This window comes from Hetaerina americana, unplaced genomic scaffold (assembly GCF_022747635.1).
Source record: "Hetaerina americana unplaced genomic scaffold, ioHetAmer1.1.p SCAF_11, whole genome shotgun sequence".
Lineage (NCBI taxonomy): Eukaryota > Metazoa > Arthropoda > Insecta > Odonata > Calopterygidae > Hetaerina > Hetaerina americana.
Window position 1 is genome coordinate 31,828,381 of NW_027286181.1, and position 12,318 is coordinate 31,840,698.

Consider the following 12,318-nt stretch of genomic DNA (forward strand, 5'->3'; position numbering starts at 1 on the left):
GAAAGTACCCAAATAAAACGGCCGCCGAGAAAATCTAAAACTTAGAAAGCACGACAAAGTTCAACGACCACATTTCCTCACATTTAACGCCTAATTATAAAGTATTAGCCGTATTCTTAGTTAAAATTGCAATAGTCGTATTGCGAAATCGTTTCAGTGTGTCACCTAAGTCTATGAGGGTTGTTTGGCAGGGCCCGGTTTGTTTCGACGCGATGGGTTTCGTTGAGAAAACTCGCCTTGAAGTTCGGTGTCTGCGGCGTAACTTTATGACACTTACATAATATATTGAAATAAAATTATTGACTTCGTCATTCAACACACTTTATTTTAAAACACGACCCAGTTTTGACGTTGAACGTCTTCATGAGGTCAATCAGACCTGATGATAACGTTCAATGTCGACATTTGCGTCGTGTTTTTAAATGAAGAGTGTGGAATTACAAAGTCAATAATTTCATTTCATTTTAATCGCATTGAAGTATTAAAGAATACTAAAAGCAAACCAAAAAAGTCATGCAAAGTAAGCTTTTTTCTAAGGAGAAAATTATTAGTCAAAAGATTTTCTGAAATTATTGAGAAAAGCCAAGTGTTATAAAATAAACAGTTTTGAAAGTTAACTCTTAAATGCGTAAAACTTGGTAAAAGAAAGGAAAAATAAAATATGACAAGGTAGAATTCTAAAGATGATTAAAAAGTTAATTAGTTAAACCAAATAATAGTCATAATCACTTGAATTCAAAATTTCTTTCTTTCAAAATCTCCTGCCCCTCCAGTTTTTACGGTAGCTAACGTGCTAGCTTCCCACCCTGAGAGGTTCGAATCCCGGAGGCGGCAGATATTTTTCAGCGGTATCCCGATTCCTCCTTGAGGTGCTTTGTGGAGAGCAGTTTAGTGAGCACGCCGTCTGTCGGATGGGACGTAAAGCTACGGACCCATTGGCGCCTTCGTTAAGAGTAGGTTAATGCCGACGCCAGGATTCTCTCCACATATCATACTTTCCTCTCCATCCCTAATGACGAAAGTGACCTTAGCTGTCTGTTGCCTCACCCTTTAACTACTATTAAGAACTAGAGAGGCGGGCCCAGTTTCAGTTTAATTTGAATGAGAGATTTGGAGAGATTTTGGAACTTAAACATGGAACCGTGGAACTTTATATGCACAGGTCTTTGTATATGTGTATATATATATATATATTTATATATATAAACATTCACACGAACAGTATAATATTCGGACGGCACAATAGAACACAAATAAAATAGTAACACTTAAAAGGACACTCACATTGCAAATTGTTTAAGCTTTCGGCCTTCTCCGAGACTTTTTTCAAGTAAGACTCTGAAATGTGATATATATATATATATTTATATATATATATATATTTATATATATATATATATATATGTATATATATATATATATATACATATATTTATATATATATATACATGTACTTAACATTTGGACGGCATAATAGATCACAAAAATAAAATAGATAACACGTAAAAGGACATTCACATTTCAGAAAGTTTAAGCTTTCGGCCTTCTCCGAGGGCTTCTTCAGGTCAGACCGGATATGTATATATAGCTGTCATAATTGATATTTATTTTAGAAGAAGATGTTAATACAAAAACTATAGATATAATTATTGAATTAATATATTCTTCTACAACATATATTAATTATTACAACCTGATGTAGTTTTTTCATCCATTTTCCACTGGATTTCTGCGGTGAGCAGTGGCTTAGCTGACCTTCTCCACATAGAATCTGAATTCTTAACCCGACTGTAACGGATATTTGGGCGATTTCCTTATCCCACTTAGGTGTCAAGAGCTGAGGAGCTAAATTCTCAATTCGTCGGAGCAGACGCAAAACAGTGGATGTCTTGATGACTTTCGTTGAGAGTAGGTGAATTTCAACGTTTCTCTTCATTATTCCACAACTTTCTAAATTCTTGCATACTTACCCAAAAATTATCACCTAAAGGCGCAAATTGTGAAAAGAATGATAGTTAAGAGATAACGCTGACATCGTTAGGTCGAAAATTCAACCCAGAATCTTTACGGCTGAAGCAGTTCTCCATTATGTTACTATTGATTTCATTCATTGCAATGGAGGTTTGAAAGATGAGGATTGACGATTTGCTGGGAAGGGTTGTCCTTTCTGCTTTCGTAACAGTCCTTTTCCTGAGCCAATGTAAAAATGAAGGAAGCCGTATTCCCAATCTAAGCTCTAGTTGAATATTTTTCAGAGGTATCTCGATCCCTACTTGAGGTGCTTTGTGGAGGGCACTTTGAGTGAGTACGCCGTCCGTCAGATGGGACGTTAAGCTGCGGACCCCTTGGCGCCTTTCGTAAAGACTAGGCTAATGCTAACGCCGGGTCTCTCTCTACCCTTTATCCTTTCCTGTCTATCCCCTATGGCGCAAATAACCTCAGCAGTCGGTCGCCTCCCCTAAATACTACTACTAAACTCTAGATATTTTATAAACTTCAAAGGAAATTTAATAACTGAATTACTAAGAAAATGAGAGTGTATCGTTGCTATCCTGTACATCTCTAGGAATTATTGAATCGCGTTCAACGATGCAAGAATGGCGCAAATATTAAGTTGCTTGGAGAGGTCCGTTATTAATTGATTTTGCTTTTCTTAGAGTATTCTAATAATCGGCCTTTGTTATAGTTGCACTTCCCATCCGAAGACGGAATGCCATCCGGTGTCCACGTCACATGTGTTGTATGCCGCATCATCAGGAACACCGTTTCTGAAGGTGAGGTCTATAATGGACTAGAAAATTGGACAAAAAAGTCCCAGAATGACGACGCCAAAACTCTCGAAAGCCACTTATATCAACCATCAACGCTGCCAAAAGCTACATTCAGAATTGGCGTGCACTTTGTAATATGATCGGCTTCGATAAATCCAATCTGTATGCACACTAGCCTGAAAGCTTCCGCCAGGACTCTGGGATGTTAGGTCACCAGTCATCGACGTAAATACCTTGCGATCCACCAAAAATATGTGTGGTAGGGGATGCAAGCACCAGTTGGGAAGGGTTATTAATAAGGAGGAATATGGGTGAGGAAGGGGAAAGGGAACAATTTCAGTTAAAAAACTATCAAATAACGTGCAGACTTGTATGCATACTGGAGGAAGACCCAAACAAAGGTTAGTTTGCTATGCGAAAAGAGGGGATAAAAAATGAAACCAAATCATTTATACGAAAGGCCTCCACCAAAACAAGACAGGTCATGCAGAATTAAAAAGTAATAATGGGAAATTCTACCATTATATGGTCTCAGCCCCCAAAGACACAGGTAGGGAATGTGACACACCGCTGCAGGTAGCGGAGCCCCCCCCCCCACAGAGAGAGATGAGGATGGAAGGAGAAGCTTGAAGAAAACATACCTGGGCAAGCATTACTGTAACGAGCACTACATTCGTTTATAAATAAATAAATGGCAGTCTCATACGTTCATGCGGGTAGGGATTTGACAACAAAATAGATTTGGCTAAAATTAATTATTCCCTAAACGCTTGACGCTGTGGGTGTCAAGGGGAGTTTTTGCTATATATTACCCTAAAGTTATATTCCGCATTGTGGGGAGGAGCCCTATAATCTGCTAGTTCTGGAATCTATTTCCCGAATTTTAGATTCATGATCCAATCGACCAATATATGTTAGAGTGCGAATAATTTGCGAGACCTCGGCGCTGAAACATGCGGTCATATTGCGTCTAATCCAATACTTCCACAAACACGTGGCTTCCCGTGATCCACTTAAATATCTCGTGGATAGGGGTGACCGGACATCATTCTACGTTACACGCATTATAACTATTATACTACTAGTAACCACTTCACTGACTACACTAAGAATACAAATAAGGTATCCAATTAAAAAGGGTGGGGTAATATGCGACATAGATCCCAACTATCAGGCAGCATTCCGCTTATACTTCCACTTACACTTGTATAGGACGGACAATTCACAATTAATTAAATGTGCGAATTTATTTACACAACACCCCACCGTCCGGCCCAAGGGTGCGTGGCGAGGGACGTCAGTTATTAAGGCAGAAATCATATTGAGTCACATTCTTTCCACTATCCACTGTGGCGATTTAGTTTGGTCTATCTTTGGTTTTCCAATTGTCGCTTTGCTGCGATAGGTTTAGGTACGGCTCTGAAAAGTGCTGAGCAATATTTGACCCGCACTTAAATATTCTTGGTTTTTGTGGAAATTATTGAAAACCAATCGGAGGGAAAAATGGACCTTTTCCAAGAGAATTTGATTTCACAAAACAAGAGCTTGGAAACATAGCCAGTAGCGTTCGTTCAGTCTCGCAAATATTTTTGTTTCTTTTTTTTTGCAGAAGAGCAATACAGTTGTACCCGTCTCGTCAGCGTGCGTGCAATTCGAAGTCCACCGAAAAATTCTTGCGTCACAAAAAAATATGAAACCATCTCTCCGTCTCGCCTAGGAGAGTCCTTCCTGGTCTTATTATCGAGGATAGCATAATAACGGGATAAAAAAGTTCTTGAGCCGTGAGTGAAGGATGGCGGAACGAGTGAGACCGGTCAAGTGTTTCGGGTGGGAAGCTGTGGGAGCATTAGGTGGTACCTCTTTGTGACCCACGCATAGTGGTTTCGGCAACCTGGATGAGCTGCGAGGGAGACGAGGAGAGGCTTCGAAGACCGACGTATTTTGGCCCGACGGTCGACTCAGGAACTCGATCCCACTGACGAGCTCTAGAAAACAAGTTTTTTTTCCTCATCTTCTCGCGAACTTATCTTCTTTCTCCTTTGAACTTTTGGTGTGGAGCAATTCATTCACGATTCCATGGGATATGCTCTCTCTAGCGGGGAGGAGCAGGTAAGAAGGGAGATAATCAAGCCTCATTCCACAGGGTGTACAACCGTTTTTGCCCTCAGGAAAACACGTGAATGAAAAATATTAATCGTAGTAGTTCAGTACTGTTTCCATAATATGTATTCAGAAATTAAGTTATGAGTAATAATTTTAACATCGTAATTAACAGAAGTGTTGGTGCAGATGTATTTCAAGAGAGCGTGGTAGTCTCAAAATCTGTATTTAAACTATGTAATCCTGTTCAGGGGGCAGCTTAATCGTTCAGCAATTGGAGGGTTCATGGTTGATTTCAAAAGTAGATAAAATTGATCAGCAATTGGACTCGAATTACCACTTCTTGTAGATTTTATTGAAGGTAATAATTACAATATCATGCGATATGATAAAGACTACAATGTCCAATTAATGTGTATCAGAGGACAGAAATGAGATTTATTGTGTGATCCGCCGATTGCTGTCGAGGACGCAAATAAGTATATATGAAATTCACTTTTTTGGAACTTTATCCATGGTCAACAAGGGGGCTGCGACCCTTGAATTTTACAACCCTAATTCAGAGAGTCTGCAGGAGCTCTTTGATTTGTTAACTATAGAGAATTATTGATTTTTGTGGGTGTAGCCATTATAAATATTTTGACAACGTTTAACCTTGAAAATTCAGATGATATTTCATCCGCGTCATCATCATTAGGTACGCGTCATCTGTAGAAATTGATTTTGTCCTTTGCAATTTTGTATTGCTATTAAAAATTTCGATAACTGAAGCAAAACTATTGAATAATTGCTTAAAAATTAGGCGGAAAAGTGGTAATGATAATTTTAAAAATTGTCCTAGCTAAAGAAACTTCCACAAAGATGCAGGATTTGATGACTAACATTGAGCGTAGGTTTGTACGGCGTGGAAATGTGGTCGAAATAGAGGAAGCTGATAGACTTATATGGAGGCTTTTGATATGTGGGTGTGGAGAAGGATGAAGAATATATAATGGACGGAATTGAAAATAAAGGATAAGTTCTGTGCATGGTAGGTGAAGAGCTACGGCTTTTGGGAGAAATTCTGTGACGGCAGGACATGTTAATGCAGGAGATAATGAGAGAGATGCTGAAGACTGTAATAAAAGGGAGAACGCTGGGAAAGTGAAGTAGAGGGAGGAAAAATGAGGGTTTTGGATGGAACTTTGGATTAAGTATACAGAGCTAAATGGACGAGTTATTGCAATGTGTAATATGGGTATACGGATAATCGTGTCACATTAGCAAGGGTATAGGATTGCAGCCGCGTGTTGTGCCGGAGACCATTGAAAACCTTCCCCAACCGGTAGACTACTGTTAATTACATATATTATATGATTCTTCCGCGCGCTTCTTATAAATTCTAGATCAGGAAAGTTACTTCTCACGCGTCTTGGCTAACTATGCCGACTCAGACTCGTATGGGGCACGTGGGACGTGGGCAGTGAACCTGGATCTTTCTGTGATATATATATATGTGGGTCGCGGTAGTCCAGTGGGTAGAGCGTTGGACTGCTGACCAGAGGGGCCCGGGATCGATTCCCGGGTGAGGCTCTCTGGGCACGTGCAACTCCGCCCAAGCTATGTGATTTTTCGGGTACCAGATCTTCTCGGGAAACCATAACCGGCACAGGGAAAGGAACTGGCCCCCCTACCCTGATGTGTGAATTTCACACGCCGCATAGGGCTTAGTACTGGGTGAACTCTACCACCACCTACCAAACCGACCTTCGGGTTGAATACTGTGTTTATGGTTATATACATGCACAAATATTTCCTTACATGAATGCTGTTAAATCATTCAATGACGGGAATTATTATATTATTTTGAGGTAAGTTATTAATTTCAAATTTATTTTTCTCTTGGAATGACCGTGCTCAGCCTGACATATGGTTTTACGGGTCAAAGACTTTGCAGTCTGCATATCAAGAGATATTTACGTATTGCGTTCTGGAGAGATGGATTTAAGCAGGATAAAATAATGTATTCCTATTGAATTAAGCCAAACTCATTCTATAATTCGAATTGAGTAACGAAAAAAGTAATTTACGAAGGAGATGGAAAGTGGAGCAATGATCAGACCAAACAGAAATTGTAATATTATTTTCTATTTTCCTATGAAATGTTTTACTGATACGAGGAGAGTTGATATGCACCGCGGAATTTTATGTCTTCAGTTAATTCATTCCCTTTAGGGTCTTTCCTATGCTCCTGATGCCAATGGGTAATAGGTGATTCCTTCTCAACGCACGTCGAAACGTTATATTTGTATTTCTAGCTATAGCGTGAAGATTCCTCGACGCTCTTTTCATGGCGGCGGAATAACAGTATTTCTCCTTAAAAACAAATATCTTCAGCACTAGCTGGACTAATGAATTTAAATGACTAGCACTTTGAAATCGAAGATCCCTGCCATAACTTTATGGCCCAAATAGATTTCCCTGTTCTTTGTCAATACAAATAGCAACATACTACCTCCTGCCTACGGAATAACTGTACATACGGTTCATCCAACTCGCGTGCGACTTATCACCCTGCACAGACAGCTATTGAAATAACACGAATCATTTGCGTTGCTTTCCGTAAACTTTATAAAGTTTTCAATGATGTTACGAACTTAAACTCCGACCACCCATGGCGTGGTAAAGGATGCTCGCGCGGTAAACGGTGGAAAATGATACCAACACGTGTCGCTACCACGATTCACGGGTGAACGTGAACATAGTTAAAGAGTGGTCGTTGAAATGGATCAACGTGCAGATGTCTGCATGCGATCCCTAAGTAGTTTGATGTCAGTCGCAAGCATAGTTCGACTAATTGTCACCGTTAGGCTCAAGTTGGCGTGAAGGAGTGACGGACTAGTGCTAATTTAGATGGCAATGCGAAATTATAGCGCCGCAATTTGCTCTTTTGTTTTTTGCGTCTTCTTAGTCGAGATTGCGGTCGAAAACGTAAGGTAATTGGCACTTCATGGCCAAAATTGCCATTTTTACATCAATAATTAATATAAAGAAGCATTGTAATTTTCTAAATAGATAATTTTCAGTAATAATTTACGATAATGAAATTCCGATCAAGTTATCTTTTTCAATGAAATTGTGTTGTATGACCTCAAATTGCAAAACATGCAGAACAACCCCTCCGGATTGTTGCAGCCCGAGATTGTTGTGTAGAACGGAGAAGTGATAAACCTCACTGAGCTGCTCGGCTGCATCCGTTGCAAAAGCGCCACTCACTTACTGGGGAGTTGAAAAAGTGGGAATTTAGTACAGGATACGGTATTAACTCCATAAATTTCTTTTAATTTTTTTCAAAGGTCTTTAGCTCGAGAATATGACTCGTCACCAGCCGTAATGTATTTTTTGTACATATCACGAAAGTAATTGGATATTTTAGCATTACGCAGTAACTCGTATAAATTCTTGTGGCAAGGTTTCTTTTGTGTTCTTTTACATTTTTTCTCTCTTCTCTGAACGCTCGAATGGCGACAATTTTCTGTAAATGTCTTCGAATAGCATCGACCTCGTCTCGCTAGAAGTTGAACCGTATTTTATAAAATAGGTGATTTATGTCATAAAAATGATATTCTTGATGACGTGATGGTATGTTGCTAGCGAGTCCTTATTCAGGGCATCATTCAAACTGCATGGGTAAAGCGGTTTTAATATGATTGAATAGTAGTATTTACGGTAGGCAACCGACAGCTGAGGTCATTTACGCCATTAGGAATAATGAAGGGTGAAGAGAAACCCGGCGTCGGCACTAGCCTCTCCATAATGAATCGCGACAAGGGGCCGCAGCTTAACGTCCCATTCGACCGACGGCGTACTCACTCAAAGTGCCCTCCACTAAGTGCTTTAGGTAGGAATCGGTTTACTACTAAAAAATATCTACCATCGCCGGTATTCGAACCCAGGGTCTCTGGGGGGGAGCCAATACGTTAGCCACCGCACCATCCCGATCCCCTAATATCTATGTAATCCCCTTCTGTAAAACCTTTTAAAAACACATAGGTACCCATTATAAAAACTTTCCGCCAGCTTTTAACTTTTTTATCCGTGAAAATATTCGAGAATAAACGAAGGTCTGTCATAAGAAATGAATAAATTTATAAACCGAAACGATTTAATAAAAGGAAAGCATGCAAAAACCTACGAAACAAGCATCCATTTCCCTAACAGTGGAAACAGATGCATGCTATAGAAGACCATAGAAAGTATCACCGCGCCTATGTTCTGTAATTTTTTTAGCATGATATAACCTCAAAAGGTTATTTCTACGTATTAAAATCAGACTGAAGGTCTTGCTTGCGACATCCGCCAATTCGACAACATCTTTGGGAGCCCCATAAAAGTATCAGGCCTTAAACTTTTAGTTTTATATATTCGAATTTTTTTCTCTCTTCTGTTAAAGAGGCCAGACTTCCATGGTTGCCATCACACGAACCCCTTGTTAAAGAAAACCGACAGCAACAGGACAGAAGACGCACAAGAAGAAGACCAATTTAGTTAGAATAGGAACTTAGAATGTTAGGAAAATAATGAGGACAGGAAAATTAGAGGATTTTAAGCGAGGGATGGAAAGAGGAAATGAATATATCTTAGATTTATGCGAGGTGAGATGGGAGGATAGCGGGGGTTACTGGAGTGATAGTTATAGAATAATATACAGCGGCGGGGACGAGAGCCAACGAGGGGTTGCCAGTTTATATTATAAAAGAGGTAGATTTCAAAAAGGCGTTCGATAGAGTGGATTGGGAAAACCTCTTGAGAATATTGCAGAAAATAGGAATATATTGGAGGGACAGGAGGCTTATCCGCAACTTGTACATGTCTCAGACTGCTCAGCTGCGTTTGGGGGATGGAGAGTTCGGATGGGCAATGTTAGGAAGAGGTGTAAGGCAGGGTTGCCCATTATCACCGGTGTTGTTCAACGTACATATGAAGGAAATGGTTAATGAGCCATGGAAAGAACGAGGTAGGAATGAAAGTCGGAGGGGAATTCATTAAATCAGTTAGGTTTGCTGATGACCAAACTCTCAGTTTGTCAGTCGGCCAAGTGGTTGCAAGCATTGCTTAGTGAATTGGAAATTCAGTGCGACAGGTATGGGATGAGAATCAATATTAATAAAACAAAGGTTATGCGATTTTCTAGAAAGAAAAAGGCTAAGCTAAACATTAAAATAGGAGGGCAAAAAATAGAGCTGTTAGAACAGTTTACGTATCTCGGAAGTGTTTTGGACCAAAATGGTCAAGTAGTAGGGATTTAATTAGAAAAATTATGCACTAGGCAAAGAGGCTTTCACAAGGAGGAGGGAGTTCATGACAGGGACGTTGAGTAAGGATATTTAGAAAAGACTCGTCAAAACTTAGATATTGAGCGTAGGGCGCGGAAACGTGATCATTGAAGCAGGAGGATAGACGTAGATAGGAGGCTTTTGAAATGTGGGTGTGGAGAAGAATGGAGAAGGTGAATGGACCTAAAGGAAAACAAATGAGGAAGTACTAGGTATGGTGGGCGAAGAGAGGGTTTTTTGGGAGAAATCCTATGTAGGCAGGAAAAATGGATGAAGGGCGTATTGATCGGCAGTGGGATGTTGAAGACTGTGATATAGGGGAGAATCTTAGGCAAAAGAGGAAAGGGCTGAAACAGGATAGGGATGTTTTGACGGGATGAAGGAAGTACACAGAGATGAAGAAGGACTTTATGTAGAGTAGGTGGTTCGATTGTGTTTTGTTGGGAGTCACAAAATATTAATTTGGTAGTTGTGTCTATCCAAAACCTATCTAAATCGGTAGATTACTTAATAATAATCTTTGAAGAATTTTATCTTCAAAAGCCTTCTTAATGACGAGATAGAGCAGGTTATGATGCAACACATTATCCCTTTCTAGCGAAATTTTGCACATTAATTAAAAAGTGAGTTGAGATTTTTCATGAAAAACTTTTCGATTTTTTTGGACGGTGCTTGCAATAATCTTTTCGCTTCTCACTTGGACAGCAACGCGTCAATTAGTTATCCCCCGGGAATTCCAGATTGTGCAATATATTTTTAGGGTCTAATGTAATCTCCTCGCTAGAAATTGCATTCATAAATGACTTTCTTGGAAATTTCGAAATGAAAAGAATGGTGACTCATAAAGTTGTGCATTTATAAAATTACCTTACAAAGTATTAAACATGCAATGAAACTTGGACGTGAATCAAAAGAGAAAAATGGCCATGTCATGGTCGTGTTTATCAATCAAGATTTAATGTTCATAATATTTTTAAAAACCTCAAGTTTCCGTTGATATTTATTTAGCCAAGTGCGTTGCATTCAAAAGAAGGTATCCGCCGATAGCACTCGGAATGCAGGTAAATGTGTACCCATGAACCTCTTTCTAACCTCTTGCCCTGGTCATTTTTGGCGTGCGGCGTTTGTAACTAAATAGTCGCGGGTTCGACTATCGTTGAGAGAACGAATATTTTTCCCCCAGTTTTTGGCGTATTTTTTCTTAACTGGTACCCTCCTTGTACTAATGGACTCAGGTCTTCGTCCGAGATCCTTAACAGTTAAGCATCAGTGTAATTCTGGATCATCGCTGACACATCCTCCTCCGCCATAGTGCACACTCTTCTCAGCATACTTCCGCACGTGATATAATAAGCCGCCATCCAATTCATGGAGCTAATTTTAAACAACCACCCCTCTCTCTTCGAGAACAGACCACATCAGGGTCACCCTATTGCGCTGGTGAACTTGGGTCAACGTGTACTCAGGCATTCCTCCTCTTTTTATGCCATTGCCGGCTCCCCATTTCCACCCTCCTCTCGGGTGTGATTTTTCCACGTGCCAATCCTTCGAGGTAAGGGATTTTTTTTCTGAAGTGGCCACTACAATTAAGAATATGTCTTCGGAAGTTTCCCGGTTCTGTTCCTACGATCGATCGAAATGGAGGGGGGGAGGAGGAGTGGCCGGGAGAGAGAGTGTGTCTCGGACGGTAGTTACAAAACGCCATAGACGACCACAGGGATTTCCACCCGACGTTTTTCCCCTCCATTAAAAAGGAGAAAAAAATATCAACCTCCCCACCCGACACCACATTCTCTCCTCCCTTCCCGCCTTCCTCTCCCTCCCAGCCCCCCCCCCCTCTCGTCCCGTCCAGCGGGCGTAACACGCCCACTCGCCGGCTCATCCGGCATCCGGACGCGGTGAGCTAATTCTTAAAAAACTGAGGCGCGACGCGCATCCGCGTCACCCCCGCGCAGGGACGCGTTTGGCAACCGCAAGCGGCGCGATTTGCGTCGACTGCTTCGCGGGAGGACTGACGGGAGTAGTTGACGAGTCTACTGAGTGGATGATGCCAGAAAATAATACGAAAAGGTTTCGACGCAGCGACATCATAGTCCGCACGTGCGTTGATTCTCACCCTCACCTTCTGATTA